The sequence below is a fragment of the Mauremys reevesii genome, linkage group 2 (assembly GCF_016161935.1).
Source record: "Mauremys reevesii isolate NIE-2019 linkage group 2, ASM1616193v1, whole genome shotgun sequence".
Lineage (NCBI taxonomy): Eukaryota > Metazoa > Chordata > Testudines > Geoemydidae > Mauremys > Mauremys reevesii.
In genome coordinates this window covers 126,523,516-126,543,497 of record NC_052624.1, presented here as the reverse complement: position 1 = coordinate 126,543,497, position 19,982 = coordinate 126,523,516, and the positions used below count along the sequence as shown (strand labels likewise).

The window sequence follows — 19,982 nt, the reverse complement described above, 5'->3', positions numbered from 1 at the left end:
GCAATCCTGGCAGCTTTTGCAAGGGCATCTGGCTCTTTAGGCATTCAGTGTGATCTTCAATCCTATAAAGTTCTGTGCAGGGTTCATTTACCCCATTTTTACATGAAACAGTGGCATTTATTTCCAGCAATCTTTATTTGTGAAAATCTCACAGCTATATTTCTATGACTTGCCTCCTAGGTATGTTACATTCCAAAATAACCTTTTAGAGATACAAGACTACTTAATAGGTTCCCAAAAAAGAAAATGCTTTTCAGGACATAGGTGTAAAAGCAATTATACTTCCAGCTTCAAATTTTTACTTAAAAGATGAAACCTTAAACCCAGTGAACTGATTTGCTTGGAATTTTTATTATTTCACTTTTAATCTAGGCCCATTCCTGTAGCTAAGAGAGGGGAGAATTATTTGAAATCCATATGCTTAGGAATCAGCAAACATGGCTGGCAAATATTGGAACAACTATGATCTGACTGCTAATTCTGTACCTTCCAAGCTATTCCATTTTTATAAAGCTGAGAATTCCACTGGTTCAGATTTTCAGATGAAGTTTTCCAGAGAGAAACAGAAAACAAAAGTAACAGCCACCAGCTGCATTCTTAGCTCCTGGATTGGGTGTCCACCCACTAAGCTGGTTTAAAAAACAGGTTTAGTTAAATCTATGCAAATTTCTCATGTAGGCAAACCTTCAGTGATGGAGAGCTGTGTTCAATTCTCTACTGAGCCAGACAGGAGAATTCAGAGAACAATGCCAGTCCAGGAAGATGTTAGGTGAAAAAGTGGCAAAATTAGGGGATTGTAAAGAAAACAAACAAAATGACATCTGTCTCAAAGGAATATATTGTACTCCGCTCACCACTTCTGACAGAGTCGGATTCCCTTCCATTTAACTTGCCATTGAGAATGACTCTTTGTATTCGGTTCCCTACTGCTGCTGAGTCATGAACACATCTTTTGCCTACACTTTCAGCAGAACATCCATTGAAACAAAAGGACTATTAGGACAGAGAGGTATGTCTGATGGGCAATCTGGTATGTCTAACTATTCAAGAGATATTCTATGATTCTATGTCCATTAGTTTCCTTATAAAAATAATTATTCTGTGGGAAGCATTCACTATTAAGTTTTGAGATACTTTTGTATGAATGATGCCGTACCAATGCTAATCAGTCAGATGTGATTAGTTAAATGGATTCATATTGAGCCATAGAATTTTTCCCCTGTGAAAACATTTGCTCTTTTTTTTTATTCAGACATATCGGGAAGAAAAGCAGAACCTGAGGGAGAGCTAAGCATTTCAAACTTTCCACATTGGACTCAGTCACACCTTGCTGTTTTCACTACTGCCATCAGAGAGTTATTTTGTGATGCTTTATAAGCGAGTCAAATTGCCTTAGAGATTCATTCAGTATGTCAGTTCAGACTGAAATAAATAAAAGATGATTCCAAACAATTACTGTTGCTCAAGCACTGTTACAATCACAAAATTGCTTTCTATACCTTGTTCTAGGACAAGATTCAAGTCTTTCGTGACTTTGAGGTTAGCCCTTCACCAAAAGAGAAAGAAAGCCATGCAGTGAATTGCTATCAAGATGCTGGTACAAGCATCATCTTTTTTCGCGTCTCTCAACTATCCAATGTGCAGAGAGGCAGACAGAGACTACATGAAAGTGTCTGTTGCTTAGAAATGCCTATAGCATAGTCCTGGGAGCTGAAGTTTAAGGCCTTGGCTACACTTGTGAGTTACAGTGAAATAAAGCCACCCACAGCGCTGTACCTCACTCCCTGTCCACACTGGCAAGGCACGTACAGCATTACTGGTACTCCACCTCCCTGAGAGGAATAAAGTTTATTGCGCCGCCGCTGCTGCGCTGCGGTGCCAGTGTGGCCGCCCAATGCGCTCTGATTGGCCTCCAGAAGTATTCAGCAGTATCTCACAATGCCTGTTCTAGCCATTCTGGTCATCAGTTCGAACTCCACTGCCCTGGCCTCAGGTGACCAACCATCAGACCTGCTCTTTATATTCCCTGGGAATTTTAAAAATCCCCTTCCTGTTTGCTCAGCCAGGCATGGAGTGCTATCAGTGAATCTTTCCAGGCGACCATGTCTCCACACACCAAGCGATCCCCAGTATGGAGCAATGGCGAGTTGCTGGACCTCATCAATGTTTGGGGGGAGGAAGCTGTCCAGTCCCAGATGCGCTTCAGCCATAGGAATTATGATACCTTCGGGCAGCTATCAAGGGACATGATGGAAAGGGGCCATGGCTGGGATGCACTACAGTGCAGGATTAAAGTGAAGGAGCTGCAGAGTGCCTACCGCAAAGCCCGCTAGGCAAACGGCCTCTCGGGTGCTCCCCCTGTGACCTGCTGATTCTACAAAGAGCTGGATGCGATACTTGGGGGTGACCCCACCTCCACTCCAAGCACCACCATGGACACTTCAGAGCAGGAGGAGGAGGAAAGTGGAAGTAAGGGTGCTGGGGCAGGGGAAAGACACCCCAGAATCCCAGGAGGCATGCAGCCAGGAGCTCTTCTCGAACCAGGAGGAAGGTAGCCAGTCGCAGCGGCTGGTACTTGGTGGAGGACAAACAGAAAAGCAGGTTCCCGGTAAGCAGCTTTTTTTTGGGGAAGGAATTTTTTCGGTGCGGGCTCTTTGGGAGAGGAGGGTTAGGGCTGTATGCATGCCTAGATGCAGAATAGCGCATTGATGTGGTCTATCAGCCTTGGTAATCTCTTTGAAAGTCTCATCCAGAACGTGGGCAATGCACTTGCACAGGTCTCTTGGGACAGTCACCGTGGTCCTTGTCCCAGTCAGGCTAATGTGTTCATGCCACTGTGCCCCGAGGGGTGGGGGGACCATTGCTGCACACAGGCAAGCTGCATATGGGCCAGGGCGGAAGCCACATTGCAGTAGAAGACCCACCCTTGCTTCCCAGGTCACCCTCAGCAGTGAGATATTTTCCAGGACAAACTCCTGTGGAAAATGTTGGGACAGTGTTCAGTGTAGGTGCCCCCTGCAGCTCTTGGCTCTCCCCAAGGCACAGAAACCCAGAGGACAGTACAGCTGTGAAACAATCAGTCCCCCTTACTCACCATTTTGGGGCTCCCGTGAGTTATGTGTGCTCTCTTTGGGATGGGAAAATTATGCTAATTGTGTTGACTGTGTGTGTCCTCCTTAAGTGTAGGGGAATCATTACTCTGTCTGGTGTGAACAATGCTGCCTTTGTTAAGTGTTGCATTTTGCCTTTACAGATGCAACCTTGAGATCTCAGCCGTTTGTGTTATCACACACGGCTGAGAGACTGCAAAGACTCAGGAAGAGGCCGTGAAAAAGCAAAGAAGACATGCTACAAGAAGTGATGCAGCAATCTCTTAAAGAGAATCAAAAAGCGCAGGAGTGGAGAGAAAGCGAAAGCAGGATCCACCAGGAAAACGCAGCACACTGGTGGCAAAGCACAGATCAGCTGATAAGCATCATGGAGCGTCAAGCAGACTCTATCGAGGAGCTCGTAGCCATGCAGGCAGACCACTACCGTGCCCACCCTCCCCCGCAACCCTTGTCCCAAAACTTTCCCTTGTGCCCCCATGTCACCACCAATCCACTTTCCTCAACATCCAGGTTCTTACCACCACCAGCTGCCTCCAACACCTGTATCTTCACCACCCAGCCCTGAAAACTACAACCCTTACCCTCTGCACTCAACCCTCATCACCATGCAGTATAGCCATCCTGAAGTGCAGCACTCATTGCACAGCACTCCAGACAGGACATACGCAAAACTGGGATTGTACCATTCCCCACTCACCCCCTTGCCCTTTCTGATTCCCAAGCAGTTGTGTTTCTTTTCAATAAATGGATTTTTTGGCTTTGCAAACATTCTTTATTACTGCATAAAGTAAAAGATACCTTAGCCCAGGAAAGAAACAGCCACTGCAAGTCAGCTTAGCAAACACAGATTCCTACTAACATTGGAACCACTGCACTTCACTCCTGTGCAGGGCACCAGACATTACTGCTGGTTTTCAGCCTCAAATTGCTCCCTCAAGGTATCCCTAATCCTTGCAGCCCTGTGCTGGGCCCCTCTAATAGCCCTGCTCTCTGGCTGTGCAAATTCAGCCTCCAGGCGTTGAACCTCGGCGGTCCATGCCAGAGTGAAGCTTTCACCCTTCCCTTCACAAATATTATGGAGGGTACAGCATGCAGCTATAACCACAGGGATGCTGTGTTCGGACAAGTCTAGCTTCTCATACAGAGATCGCCAGCGGCCCTTTAAACAGCCAAAAGTACACTCCACAGTCATTCATCACCGGCTCAGCCTGTAGTTGAAGCGTTCCTTGCTGCTGTCAAGGCTCCCTGTGTGGGGTTTCATGAGCCTTGGCATTAATGGGTAAGCAGGATCTCCAAGGATCACAATGGATCCCTACTGTGATCTTCCACTCTGGGAAAAAAGTCCTGGCCTGCACCTTCCTGAACAGGGCAGTGTTCCAAAAGATGCATGCATCATGCACCTTTCCAGGCCAGCCTGCGTTAATGTCAATGAAATGCCCACGGTGATCCACAAGTGCCTGGAGAACCATAGAGAAATACCCCTTCCGATTAACGTACTCGTATACTAGGTGGAGTGGTGCCAGAATAGGAATATGCGTCCCATATATCGCCCCTCTACAGTTAGGGAAACCCATTTGTGCAAAGCCATCCACAATGCCCTGCATGTTAGCCAGAGTCATGGTTCTTCTGAGCAGGATGTGATTAATGGCCTTGCAAACTTGCATCAAAACGATTCCAACGGTCGACTTTCCCACTCCAAACTGGTTCACGACCGATCGGTAGCTGTCTGGAGTTGCCAGCTTCCAGATTGCAATAGCCACCCGCTTTTCCACCATCAGGGCAGCTCTCAATCTCATGTCCTTGCACAGCAGGGTAGGGGCGAGCTCCTCACACAGTCCCATGAAAGTGGCTTTTCTCATCCGAAAGTTCTGCAGCCACTGCTCGTCATCCCAGACTTGCATGACAATGTGATCCCACCACTCAGTGCTTGTTTCCCGAGTCCAAAAGCAGCGTTCCATGGTGCTGAGCATGGCCGTGAATGCCACAAGCAATTTTGTGTCGTACGCATTACGCGACTCGATATCATCATCAGACTCCTGACTGTCCCTTTGGATCTTAAGGAATAGCTCAACTGCCAAATGTGATGTGCTGGAGAGACTCGTCAGCATATTCCTCAGCAGTTCAGGCTCCATTTCCCGCAGACCAAAATGCAACACAGATCACGCTGCACAGAAACCATTGAAAGATGGCGTTGAAAGATGGCGCCAAATGTGGACGGAAACACAGGGATTGCTGGGATGTGAAGCGATGCATCACGGGGGGTTGGGACAGAACCCAAAATGCCCTGCACCCAAGCCCCCTTCCCACAACCCATGGTGCCAGAATGGGAAGAGGTGCTCTGTGGGATAGCTGTGGGATAGCTGCCCATAATGCACCGCTCCCAATGCAACTGCAAGTGCCACAAATGTGGCCACGACAGTGCGCTGTCAGCTGTCACTGTGGACAGACTGCAGCGCTTTCCCTACTCAGCTGTACGAAGGCAGGTTTAACTCACAGCGCTGTACATCTGCAAGTGTAATCATGACCTAAGTCTTGAGCTTTTGGGAGTGGGGGAACAGCTGTCATTCATGGTTTTCTTTGCTGAGCAGTATCTTGACAATGTTTAAACAGGAATGCTTTAAAATATAAACAGCTTCAACAAGAGAGATTAAGAGTCCCACCTAGAATATCTAATACCATGGTGGTTAGGACACTCTTCTGGAAGGTGGGAGACCTGCATTCAATTCCCTGCTCCAAATCAGGTGGAGTGGGCATTCAAATCTGGGTGTCTCAGGTAAATGCACTAACTACTGGGCTAGTGGGTACAATGGGACACACACACACCCAAAACTTCTTCCTGTCTCCTATGGGACTCAATCCAGTAGGTGTTCTCAGAGCCAGGGAACTCCCAGTCTCAGAATCCTGCCAGAACTTAGGCAAGAGCAAAGGTGTTGAACAGGTCAGTGGAATCAGGACTGAGGCTGTTTTAGATGTTTTAGATGTTGGAGGGGACCTCAGGAGGTCATCTAGTCCAACCCCCTGCTCAAAGCAGGACCAATCCCCAACTAAATCATCCCAGCCAGGGCTTTGTCAGGCCTGACCTTAAAAGCCTCTAAGGAAGGAGATTCCACCACTCCCTAGGTAACCCATTCCAGTGTTTCACCATCCTCCTAGTGAAAAAGTTTTTCCTAATGTCCAACCTAAACCTTCCTCACCGCAACTTGAGACCATTACTCCTTGTTCTGTCATCTGGTACCACTGAGAACAGTCTAGATCCATCCTCTTTGGAACCCCCTTTCAGGTAGTTGAAAGCAGCTATCAAATCCCCCCTCATTCTTCTCTTCTGCAGACTAAACAATCCCAATTCCCTCAGCCTCTCCTCATAAGTCATGTGCTCCAGCCCCCTAATCATTTTTGTTGCCCTCCGCTGGACTCTTTCCAATTTTTCCACATCCTTCTTGTAGTGTGGGACCCAAAACTGGACACAGTACTCCAGATGAGGCCTCACCAATGTTGAATAGAGGGGAATGATCACGTCTCTCGATCTGCTGGAAATGCCCCTACTTATACAGCCCAAAATGCCATTAGCCTTCTTGGCAACAAGGACACACTGTCGACTCATATTCAGCTTCTTGTCCACTGTAACCCCTAAGTCCTTTTCTGCAGAACTGCTTCCTAGCCATTCGGTCCCTAGTCTGTAACAGTGAATGGGATTCTTCCATCCTAAGTGCAGGACTCTGCACTTCTCCTTGTTGAATCTCATCAGGTTTCTTTTGGCCCAATCCTCTAATTTGTCTAGGTCCCTCTGTATCCTATCCCTACCCTCCAGCGTATCTACCACTCCTCCCAGTTTAGAGTCATCTGCAAACTTGCTGAGAGTGCAGTTCACGCCATCCTCCAGATCATTAATGAAGATATTGAACAAAACCGGCCCCAGGACCGACCCTTGGGGCACTCCGCTTGAAACCGGCTGCCAACTAGACATGGAGCCATTGATCACTACCCGTTGAGCCTGACGATCTAGCCAGCTTTCTATCTACCTTATAGTCCATTCATCCAGCCCATACATCTTTAACTTGCCAGCAAGAATACTGTGGGAGACCGTATCAAAAGCTTTGCTCAAGTCAAGGAATAACATGTCCATTGCTTTCCCCTCATCCACAGACCCAGTTATCTCCTCATAGAAAGCAATTAGGTTAGTCAGGCATGACTTGCCCTTGGTGAATCCATGCTGACTGTTCCTGATTACTTTCCTCTCCTCTAAGTGCTTCAGAATTGATTCCTTGAGGACCTGCTCCATGATTTTTCCAGGGATTGAGGTGAGGCTGACTGGCCTCTAGTTCCCTGGATACTCCTTCTTCCCTTTATTAAAGATGGGCACTACATTAGACTTTTTCCAGTTGTCCGGGACCTCCCCCGATTGCCATGAGTTTTTAAAGATAATGGCTCTGCAATCACATCCGCCAACTCCTTTAGCACCCTCGGATGCAGTGCATCAGGCCCCATGGATTTGTGTTTGTCCAGTTTTTCTAAATAGTCCCTGAACCACTTCTTTCTCTACAGAGGGCTGGTCACCTCCTCCCCATACTGTGCTGCCCAGTGCAGCAGTCTGGGAGCTGACCTTGTTTGTGAAGACAGAGGCAAAAAAAGCGTTGAGTACATTAGCTTTTTCCACATCCTCTGTCACTAGGTTGCCTCCCTCATTCAGTAAGGGGCCCACACTTTCCTTGACTTTCTTCTTGTTGCTCACATACCTGAAGAAACCCTTCTTGTTATTCTTAACATCTCTTGCTAGCTGCAACTCCAAGTGTGATTTGGCCTTCCTGATTTCACTCCTGCATGCCTGAGCAATATTTTTATACTCCTCCCTGGTCATTTGTCCAAGCTTCCACTTCTTGTAAGCTTCTTTTTCACATTTAAGATCAGCAAGGATTTCACTGTTAAGCCAAGGTGGTCGCCTGCCATATTTATTATTCTTTCTACACATCGGGATTTTTTTCCCTGCAACCTCAGTAAGGATTCTTTAAAATACAGCCAGCTCTCCTGGACTCCTTTTCCCCTCATGTTATTTTCCCAGGGGATCCTGCCCTTCAGTTCCCTGAGAGAGTCAAAGTCTGCTTTTCTGAAGTCCAGGGTCTGTATTCTGCTGCTCTCCTTTCCTCCTTGTGTCAGGATCCTGAACTCAGCCATCTCATGGTCACTGCCTCCCAGGTTCCCATCCACTTTTGCTTCTCCTACTAATTCTTCCCATTTTGTGAGCAGCAGGTCAAGAAGAGCTCTGCCTGTAGTTGGTTCCTCCAGCACTTGGACCAGGAAATTGTCCCCTACACTTTCCAAAAACTTCCTGGATTGTCTGTGCACTGCTGTATTGCTCTCCCAGCAGATATCAGGGTGATTAAAGTCTCCCATGAGAACCAGGGACTGCAATCTAGTAACTTCTGCTAGTTGCCAGAAGAAAGCCTCATCCCCCTGGTCTGGTGGGCTATAGCAGACTCCCACCACGACAGTTTATATCCATCCATGACAGTACTCCAGTCATGTGAGTTATCCCACCAAGTCTCTGTTATTCCAAATTACATCATAGTTCCTTGACTGTGCCAGGACTTCCAGTTCTCCCTGCTTGTTTCCCAGGCTTCTTGCATTTGTGTATAGGCACTTAAGAGAACTCACTGATTGTTCCGCTTTCTCAGTCTGAGACAGGAGTCCTCCCCTCTTGCACACTCCTGCTCGTATCCCATTTCCCCACTTACCTCAGGGCTTTGGTCTCCTTCCCTCAGTGAACCTAGTTTAAAGCCCTCCTCACTAGGTTAGCCAGCCTGCTTGCGAAGATGCTCTTCCATCTCTTCATTAGGTGGAGCCCGTCTCTGCCTAGCACTCCTCCTTCTTGGAACACCATCCCATGGTCGAAGAATCCAAAGCCTTCTCTCCAACACCACCTGCGTAGCCATTCATTGACTTCCACAATTCGACGGTCTCTACCCAGGCCTTTTCCCTGCACAGGGAGGATGGACGAGTACACCACTTGCACCTCAAACTCCTTTATCCTTCTTCCCAGAGCCTTGTAGTCTGCAGTGATCCGCTCAAGGTCATTCTTGGCAGTATCATTGGTGCTCAAGTGGAGAAGCAGGAAGGGGTAGCGATTCGAGGGTTTGATGAGTCTCGGCAGTCTCTCCGTCACATCATGAATCCTAGCTCCTGGCAAGCAGCAGACCTCTCGGTTTTCTCGGTCAGGGCGGCAGATAGATGACTCAGTCCCCCTGAGGAGAGAGTCCCCGACCACCACCACCCGCCTCTTTCTCTTGGGAGCGGTGGTCGTGGAACCCCCATCCCTAGGACAGAGCATTTCATGCCTTCCAATCAGTGGCATCTCCTTCTTTTCTCTTCCCTCAGATGTATCATCTAGTCCACTCTCCGCATTAGTACCTGTGGAGAGAACATGAAAATGGATCAGCTTTATAATGGATCAACTTCTCAGCTATCTCAGAACTCTGTTTTGTGGTTGTAAATCAGGGGTGGGCAAACTTTTTGACCTGAGGGTCACATCGGGGAATAGAAATTGGCTGTTTCCAGGAGCCGCGTGGTGTGGCCCCCGGCGCCCTGCTGGAGCGGGGCCGAGCCTGTGGTGCGGCCGGTGACCCAGTGCCACGTCTGGAGTGCTGGAGTGGGGCCAAGCCGGGTGATGCAGCCCCTGACTGGTGCCCTGGCTGGAGCTTGCAGGCCGGCTTAAAATGGCTCACGGGCCGGATCTGGCCTGTGGGCTGTAGTTTGCCCACTCCTGTTGTAGGTCACCTTTGCACAAACCAAATCCCAGGAGAGGCAAGAGACTAGATTGGTCCCTTTGTAATTTATAGATGTCTCAGTTCTGCCTCACCCCCTCATATCCCTGGTGTGTCCTCTATGATAGGTTGTGGGATGGGCAGTGCAAGAGAGGGGGCAATGGGGGAATTTACTTCTACACCATTAGGGAAGATTTCTGGGCATTTGTATCTGTAGTAAGGGATCAGAGAGGAAGGCAGCCCTACTGCAGAAACTATGGAACAGGACAAAACATTGCTTTCCCTGCTCCTCTGTAAGCTTTACCCTAAACCAGATTCTAGCTGCTCACTCTGCCCTCGCATGTTAGCCAAGGTTTCCCAGAAAACCCCAGAATGATGTGGTCCTCTTTCCCAAGTGCTTTTAAGGAACTCAATGGAGCCAGGTCAGTAGCTTCTAGCTGCATTTGACCTTTTTCCTTTTCCATATTCCCCACCAAAGTCTTTGAGGACTTCTGTACAAGGATGCAGTGACAACAGGAAAAAAAATCTGCCAATAAGATCTGAGGGCCATGTTCAGGTCTCCTCTTCCAAGTATTGTCCATTCACCACAATTTCAGCCATAAAAATCATGAGATTACTAAAATAGGGTGGATTCTTCTTATTTGCCTTCTGATGTTTCCAAGATTCCCTCTGCAACCATGAGAGCTAGAATCTTAGTTTTGTTTTAATGAAAGCTGAGATTCTCAGGTAATCACATGACTGTAGGATCTTGGACTTTAAGAAAAACATCATATATCAGAAGACTAACACTAAAAACAAGTACAGTCAACATTTCTGGTCTTCTGTCTCAGTACCAAAGTGAGGCAGAGGTTTGGACTGTCCAAGTTTGCAATGTTAGTTAATTACAACTGTAATCCTTCTACCAGGTGTTGTTGTCAGCAAGAATGGCTCAGTTCAATAGCTAGGGCTTCCTTTTAACATTACAAATCAGAACCAGCTTGAGCCTCCACCCAGATATCTGAGGTAACTAAACACCACCCTGGGTGCCTCTAAGACACAGTGCTTTCCCACTTGCAAGCACAATCTGTGTAAAACAAAAGAAAGCTTTTATTAAAATGGAGACAGAACTCAGCATTAACTTGGGGAAACATCACAGCAATGATTGAAAAGTGTGCAAACAATAAGTAAGCACCTGCCCCACAATGTCTTGGAGAGTAGTCCTTTGCCTTAGTTTGCCAACCTGTAGTGTGAAAATCCAATGGATAAATGTCCCTTCAACATGCCACTCCCCTTTTTCCACCACTGCACCTCACCCATGGATGGTTGTCAGAGGTCAATAAAGTCCCAGAATCCAAAGGTCCATTCGCACTGGTTCAGCTCCCATCCCTGAAGGGGTGGTGGTGGCCGCCAAGCAATGTCTCTGTTGCTCACTGCTGCCACTTCTGCCTTGGCTGCAGCTTGTGGCTGTTCCCTCTGCCATTACTCAACACTGACTCTAGCTGCAATGCATTGTTCAGTTCAGAGGTTCTACCAATCAGCCCAGTTCTTAGTGATTTCACCAGGTAGTGGGGACCCTCACTGCTGCTGCATCTGCTGCTTTGTCTTTCACTGCAGACAGTCTCAATTCCAGATCTAAGGATCAGCCCCCTAGACCAGCTTATTAGTGATTTCAGCTCTAGCAATCATTGAGCAGAAAAAATAGAGTCTGATTAGCTGTCTCTAAACACTGGTGGGGGAAGCATCAAATGGTAGCTATAGCTCTTGAAACAATCCACCCCAACTTTCACTTGGATTTGGCATCACTACCCTATGCTTTGTGAATGATATTAACTGAGAGTGACCCCCTCAATTAAGTCATATTCAGTACAGTTGTGCTTCCCTTTACTCATACAATAATGATACAAACATTTCATTACCCCTGCCTCTACGATTAGAATGAATTTTAACCCAAAATAGCAAAGCAAGTCTGTCTGCTGATCACCTAGGCAAAGTTGGTGTGTCTATGTAAATATCGTCAGCTCCTGAGTCTTTTCCCCCAGTTCATCAATAGATGGCAGGAGAGAGCTCCTTCAGACCCTGGCTTACACAACATTTCCATGCTTTTTTAAATACACCCCATATGGGGTCTAATGCAAAGGTAGTTTCCTTTTCTTTAGAGCTATTTCTTTTGTAAGACCAAAGCTCAAAGTGGAAAATACTTTCTTTTCTAATTCTAGCCTGTGATATTTTCTGTGATAGTGATGGTTTCTAAGATGTAGATTGGGAGTACCCTGTCACACACCCCAATAGCTTTTATGAATAATTATGGTTTAAATGTTACAAGGAAATAAACTTTTAAAGGAGAAAATATTTCCTTAAGTAAAATTAAAATATTCCAGAAAACATGCTTTTCTTTTTGGAAACTGGGAGGCACTGATAGACACATGCCCTTGAAATGCTGAAGCTTCATACTGCTACAATGATTTCTTCTGTCCTCTGTCACTGGTCCATGATTTATTGTGTCAGAGTATATTTGCTCAAGAAACACTATCTCCTGTCAGAGTCTAGATGCTTCACTGGCAATAAAAGTGGTGTACTAAACAAAGATGTTTTAGAAAACATCAGTCTGCTGAAATATCAGCTTCTCTCTAGCCAGTATTTTCCATGCTCAATCCAAATGCAAACAAAGCACTCATGTTTGTGAGACAAATGATAGGTTTATTTTCTGGCCAGTCATTTATTTCTGACTCTTAGGTTGAGCTATTCCATTCTAGAGGCTGATTGCTGACATTTTAAGCATTTTGTACATTTTAGAAACCAATGGAATGCCGGCTTTTTTTTCCACCATAACTCTGGTAAAGCTGGATATACCCTTTTGCTAAATCAGCTCCTATATTTCTTCTGCCTTTAATTTACCTTTCACTTATCACTGTTATTAAGAGTTATTATTCTCTATGTGTAAATGTAACTTTAATGGTTGCATTGCAGGAGTATGCTGCTTTCAAGTACAAGATATCATGTGCTAATTTTTCTTCCTTAATTTATTTTTGTCTTTCCTTTATTGGATTGCTTCTTATCCTATTATGTTGCCAGGAGGTGAGAGGAGTTTTGTGGGTACGAGGGGGAGATAGTGCAGCTGACCCCATTCTCACAGGAGGGTTGAGGTGCAGAAAGAGCTCAAAATCTCTGGTTCCTCCTGTGAAAAATGTATCAGTCTGCTGCTCCCCATCCTCATCCATCCTTGTAATCCAAGATCTGGGAAGGAGCAGAGAATTATGAAGAACCAACTGCAGGAGGCGCAGAGGTGGGAGCTGGGAAAGCAGAGTTGGTGGGGTCCGTGGAGAAGCCAGAAGCTTGACACCATCAGCCAGTCAGCCAGAGCTGCTGCATTAGGTGCCAAAACCAGCCACTTTATAAATTTAGAAGAGCTGACCACGTTAATTGTCTCACACACACGGGGGGGAGTTCAAAAATAAAGACAGACCAAAACTACAGATATAATGATCATGGTCTGACTCAAGGTTTTTGAACTTTTGGGAATGACAATACTGTATTTCACACCTCATACTTAGATGTCCTATCCAGAAATAAAAACAAAGAAACATTAAGATAGACCTGTCATACCTGGGCACAATGGAAAATGAGATAAAATAGTCCCCAAGTCTACACAAGAAGTGAAGAGTTACATGAAAGTATACTTTCTAAAGTGAGTGGAGTATAGGATTGACTTAAAATCAGAATACAACAGTGCAGCTGGAATCACTCTGAAAATAAGACATCTTTCATAAGACATTCCGAGCGCTGGCATTAGGACATTTTCTATTTCCTTTGAAATTGTTTAGGACACTGATTTATGCTTTATTATTATTTATTTGAGATAATGGCTAAATTCCAAGATTTCAAATTCTGGGACAATACTTTCACTTAGAAGAACATTTTTGGAATAATACATACTCTATCTATATCTTAGGAGCCAAAACCACAGATATATGGTTATTACACAAACAGCCAGAGGTTTGATTTTTATAAAAATCAGCCAATATATTGGCTACAATCTCTCCCTGCTCAACTGTGAATTTCAAACTGAAATAGAAATCTCCTTTTCCTTTTGATAGATCATCTACTCTTACCTTGTACATAACAATTCCCCATAACAATTCCTGTATGAACTAGAGGATATTTTTTTCAAAAATCATCCAGACTAGATTTTAAAAATTGCCAATGATGGAGAATCCACCCCAACTCTTAGTAACTTGTTCCAGTGTTCAATTACCCTGACTGTTAAAAGTGTACATTTTATTTCCAATCTGAATTTAATTTGTCTCACTTCAAGTTCCAGCCATTGCATCATGTTATATATTTGCCTTCTAGATTGAGGAGCCCATTATCAAATACTTGTTCCCCATGTAGGTATTTACAGACTATGATCAAGTCACCACTCAACTTTTTCTTTGTTATGCTAAATTGACTTCAGTGAGCTCAGTCTATCACTATAAGGCATGTTTTCCAATCCCTTAATCATTCTCGTGGCTCTTCTCTGAGCCCTCTCCAATTTATCAACATCCCTCTTGAACTGTGGACACCAGAACTGGATACAGTATTCCAGCAATGCCAAATAAAAAGGTAAAATAACCTTCCTAGTCCTACTTGAAATTCCAATATTTATGCTTGTATTGCATTAGCCCTTTTGGCCACAGCATTGCAATAGAAGCACATGTTAAGCTGATTATCCACCATGACCCCAAATCTTTTTCAGCATCACTGCTTCCCAGGAGAGAATCTTCCATTCTGTAAGTATGGCCTACAGTCTTTGTTTCTAGATGTATACATTTACCCATATTAAAACCCTTATTGCTTGCTTGTACCCAGCTTACTAAGCAATAAAGATCTGTATCAGTGACCTGTCCTCTTCATTATTTATCATTACCCAATATTTGTGTCATTTGCAAACTTTACCATTGATGATTTTATATTTTCTTCTAGGTCACTGATAAAAATGTTGAATAGTATAGGGCCAAGAACAGATCCCTGTGTCATCCCACTAGAAACATACCTGCTCAGTGATGATTGTCCATTTGTCTTGTCCTGCTTTTAGTAAATAGGAGGAAAAGAAAAGATTGGAGCAGGTCAGGAAAATATTTTATTTCCTGTAAAATTTAAAAGAAAACAAAGATTTTTGTTTTTGTGGAAATTTAGTGGATTTTTTTCATGTTTTCATGAAAAAAGTAAACTTAAAAACACAAAATTTTAGTTTTCAGCAGTTGTTGAAAACTAACATTCATTTTTTAAAAAATGATCCCACACCTCCAAATTTTGACAAAAAAAATTTCTTCTGAAAATGTCCATTTTCACACACACACACACCTTGTAACAATACCAGCATTTGGCATAGGCAAATAAGAAATGTGTGAAAGTCAAGCCATATGAATGTTCTGCCCTGTTACAGTCTTGGGAGGTGCCTTCACTCCTATTGGTACCTGGAATGTGATGTCCAAAATAAGAGATAAGTAAAGGTACAGAAGAGCAAGTTAAGGAACTGGTACAAATTAGTGAGTTGGATCTTAGATGGCATATTGAAAACCCTCTTGTAAACAGTTCTGGTATATAAATAGAGGTAGCTTTGTGGGATGTATTATGGGAGCACACCTCCTGTGTAAGATAAACTGAACATAGTGAGGTAATCTGCTTCCTGGAAGGATTGGTAACATATTAACTCTTTCTTTCCTGTATTGTTCTGCTTTGCCCTTAGACAATAAATTAGCTAAGCTTAGTTATTTGTTCTCTTGAACACTTTTAATATCAAACCAAAAGTATAGACAAGCAATTGGCTATATATTTAGCAATACAGCTCTCCCAACTAGAGCTGTGCCAATTATGGAATTTTTCATTCTTTTAAAAAAAAATTGGGGGTTGAATAGAATGTTTTGTTTGACCCAAAGTGAAACATTTCCTTTCAATGCAGAGTCTTTTATGCTTTTTAATTAAAAATATTATTTGAAGTAAATATCTTAGTTTGGTTTCCTCAGTTCTGGGAAGCCAATAACTTAGGCCTTATTTTTAGAGGTGTTGAATTTAATTAGAATCATTTTGGTGGTCGGAAGTTTGGAAAAATCAGGCCCAAAGTGCCTAGGGTAGGCACCCAAAATCAGTGGCCCATTCTCAAAATGTTGACCCTGCTGGTTTCTTCCTGACTTCCTTATAGGGGAAACACAAAAAGCAGCTCCTCCCACTTAGAAGTCATTTTCACTCATTTTCTGCTGAATCTATTGAGCACCTGAGGATAAACTAGAATTATGTGATTTTCACCATTAGACCTCCTCCTCATAACCAATCTCCGAACTTGGAATGTGTCAAATGCATTGCACTGTGTATGATCTATGCTAACCCCGGGAGACATTACAAACAGGTGTGAGCTACAGTAGAGCTTAGGCTGCTCTCACTTGCGCCAGGGGCTTGTCTGACCTTACTGGATCTTTTGGGTGACACCTGATTCAGCAGTTCTATGAACCAGATGAAGTAAACCAACAACAACCAGAACTTGCAAACAAGCAATATTTTCCTTTTTGAACTTTGATTCATTTTAAATACTAACAGCAGAAAAGAAACTACCTCAGTTCACAGAACAAGTGCAAGCATTATTACAGGGCTGCTAAATGTAGCACATATGAAGTGATAGTCATGCAGTTGACAGCCCTGTCATGCCTACCTGAGTCTTTGCTTGAGTCACATGCCAGTATTCAGCCATTTTGTTACAAATCCAGCTGTAATGTTTTCACAGAAATTATTGCAGTTACAAATGAAGAAGTCCCTAGGAACTTTCATTTGTTAAACTTAAGAGAAGGTAAAATGGCTAAATTGATCAACATTTGTTTAATTTTATTACATATATACAAAAAATTGTTATGATTAGTGTTGTGTCTTCTGCTCATACAACAAAAAATAAAATGAAGATGCTACTTGGAAACAGTTGGCTTGCAAATAATCATGTTTATTAATTATATGCAAACTTACAAGGCCTAGTTTAACACATACCACTTCTCAGTGTATGTGCAACATACCTCAGATGGTTCGTGACCAGGATTCATCACTGAATTTGATCTGCTTCCCTGACTTCCAGTTTGGCTCCCATCCTGATGCTCTGGTATCCTGACCCAGCCTGGTCAGGTTCCAGATTTGTGGTTCTAATCTCTGGTTTGTCTCCTGCTTCTCACCTCCTGGCATTTAACTCCTGTCTTGTGTCTGTGGCCTCTGGCTCTGATGACTATTAGGTTTGGCTGACTATGATATAATGTGACTATATCTGTCATATGATGTTTGTTCTCTCATCTTCTCCCCAGAGAGAGAAGTGTGTGCAGTGGATTGTCTTGTTTTTGCAGGGTTTGCTGTGTGTTTGTTAGAGAAGTATGCCTTGTAAGGTATCATTTGAAAACTCATAATTTGCTGGTCAGTATTGTCCTGGTAAAATGTGTGGCAACACTGAATGTAAAGTTATAAGATTCTTCTCTGTGATATTATTAACACATGTTTCAAACCCCACAGCCCTGCCCAGGCAGAAGTTGGGTCTGTCTTAAACAAAGGAATGACTGTGTGCTTGCTTTAATTTTCATTTAATCAGTAAACAGAGTCATCAAGCAGAGAGAGAAAACAAATGAAGCTCAAACAGGTGAAAAAACCCAGCATGGAATATCTTTTCACACAGATTCTTTGTGTCCTGGGTCTCAGCTGGAAATGTTTTCAATAGGGGGACTGAAACTATAAAAATGAGGGACAAACATCCCAAAGCACCCTCTCTCTCTCCATGCCCATCACATCCTCTGCACCTGAGAAGACAAAAGGAAACAGATGTCGGATTTAGGGTGAAGAGGTCATGACTTGAAGAGTTTGCCATTTTCCATACAACTATGTTGACTGGAATTAATTATGTTCCTATGTTTTAATTGATTAGTAATTGAATCTTGTGTCAGCTTTCCCACTGTTTTGCCTGGGATTGATGTCAGGCTAACCAGCCTACAGTTATCCAGATCATATTGCTTCCAGTTTTGGAATATTAGCACAACACTAGTACTCTTCCAGTCCTCTGGAATTTCCCTGATATTCAAGAAATTATTAAAAAATAATATAGATAGTCCACAGATCTCTCTAGCCAACTCTTTTATGACTGTTGGGTGCAAGTTATTAGGGCCTGCTGATGGGCTGAAAATAAATTTGTCAGCCTCATGTGATATGGATACATCATCCTGCTTTTTTTCCCCCAAGTACAGAACAGATATTTATTTAACACTTTCTGCATCATGATTAACAATTTTACCATCTCCATCTAGTAATGTGCCTATACTCTTATACTTTTCCTAGGATTTTTTTAGTTCTTAATAGTCTGTACAAAATTCCTTTTTGTTCTTAGCCTAACAAGCCATGGATTTTTCCCTGGTTTCTTTACATCTCTTATCAGTTTTCTATACTTCATAACTTCTAATTTGTAGCGATTGCTGTTTATTTCACCTTTTCCCCATATATCATATATTGGAGGGGTTTTTAATTATTGCCTCCATTTTGTTAATACTGGTTAATGTTAACCCTTTTAATTTTCTTTTTCTTGTATTTACATATGAAATATTCTCCCCAAATCTTTATGATATTAGTAAAGAGTGTTTTTTAACTCTAAGGCCCAGAGTATTGGTTTTGAATCTGTGATTGGCCTGTATTCAGGAACTTCCAGTGATCAAATATTGAACTGTATTTCATTATGGCTGGTGCCTCCAAGTCTGTGGGAATGTAGATGTCTAGGGAAAAGACCACTCAAACTACTAAAAGTGCCTGCAGAAGAATAAACAAAACTGGGTGATGAATAAGGAATACTTGCTAAGGTATATGTTTTCTGTAATGGACTGGGTAGTCAATAAAGGATACTTGTTAATACAGATGGGTTCTCTAAGAGATTAAAGTAATAATGATCGGGTTGGAATGCCCTTTAGCTTATTGATCATGTAATCTAAAGATACCATAAAAGAAATTCCATAAGTAATTAGGGTCCTGTTTGATATTTTTGTTTTACCTAAAGAAATGAATCATGGGAATATATTTTTCCCTCTAAAAGGGGGTTTCTTTGTCTCATACCCTATAAAAAGGCAGAGGTTTTGGGAATTAGATTGGGAGTACAAAGTGTTGGCATTGACTGGTTACAGAGAAGACAGAGGCCAGCTCTTTATCTTACATTAAGGGTGGTAACATAGCTATTGTTTCTATGTAGTGCTGTACTAATCTCTAATTGATAATCTTGGATTAAATAATTCATGTGAGCCTGTTCTTTGACAATCTCAAATCATTATTAAAACACTCAATAACTTCTACATTGAACCAACTTTACCCAAAGTTGGCCTCTTTCTTGATTGTGGAATCATGGCTTTTTGTCCATTTAATAAACTCTTCTTAAATAGCTGTTTTCATTTACATTATTCAGTCCAAAAATTCCCCCAAATATTTTTCTTAATCTTTGAGAGATTAGCCCTCTTGAAGCATCAGAATATATATTACTAGTTGGGACTGTTCTTGGTTTGCCCACATTCAATGTAATCAGGTTGTGATCACTGGTCCCTAGGCAACCACTGTCATCTTGTCCAATGTCATAATGAGGACCAAAATAGAGTTCTCATGTTGAGTGAAATACCTGCTGTGTTAGAAAATTATCTATAATTTTTAAGTATCAGAGGGGTAGCTGTGTTAGTCTGGATCTGTAAAAGCAGCAAAGAGTCCTGTGGCACCTTATAGACTAACAGACGTTTTGGAGCATGAGCTTTCGTGGGTGAATACCCAATTCGTCAGATGCATGTAGTCATGCATAATTTTTAATAACCAATGTATTATTACTGGCTACATTATATGTCTACCACACTGAACTCTCCATAACAACAACATTTCTGTCAACACATTACAGACAGGTGCTTACGGAGAATCTTAACCTGTTCTCTGGTTTGATTTGGTGTCCTGTAATAGACCCCTACTAAACTCTGTCTTGGGCTTTTTTAGTTAACACATTGATCCATATACATTCAAAATCCTGTGATTGTGAGTTATCAATAATTGTGAAACACGTAATGGTGTCTTTAATGTAGACATATTAAAGACACCTTCCCACATACCTCTTTTATCTATTCTTTTTAAA

At 43.1% G+C, this 19,982-nt stretch overlaps 1 long non-coding RNA gene across 1 annotated transcript; it reads right to left on the bottom strand.

Moving 5' to 3' along the window:
* Positions 1–17,414: 17,414 nt before the first annotated feature.
* Positions 17,415–19,383, bottom strand: LOC120399061. Its single transcript, XR_005594938.1, has 2 exons — positions 19,188–19,383; positions 17,415–17,643 (listed from the first exon to the last, which is right to left on the bottom strand). It is a non-coding gene; the product is annotated as an uncharacterized LOC120399061 (long non-coding RNA).
* Between the last annotated feature and the right edge of the window lie 599 nt (positions 19,384–19,982).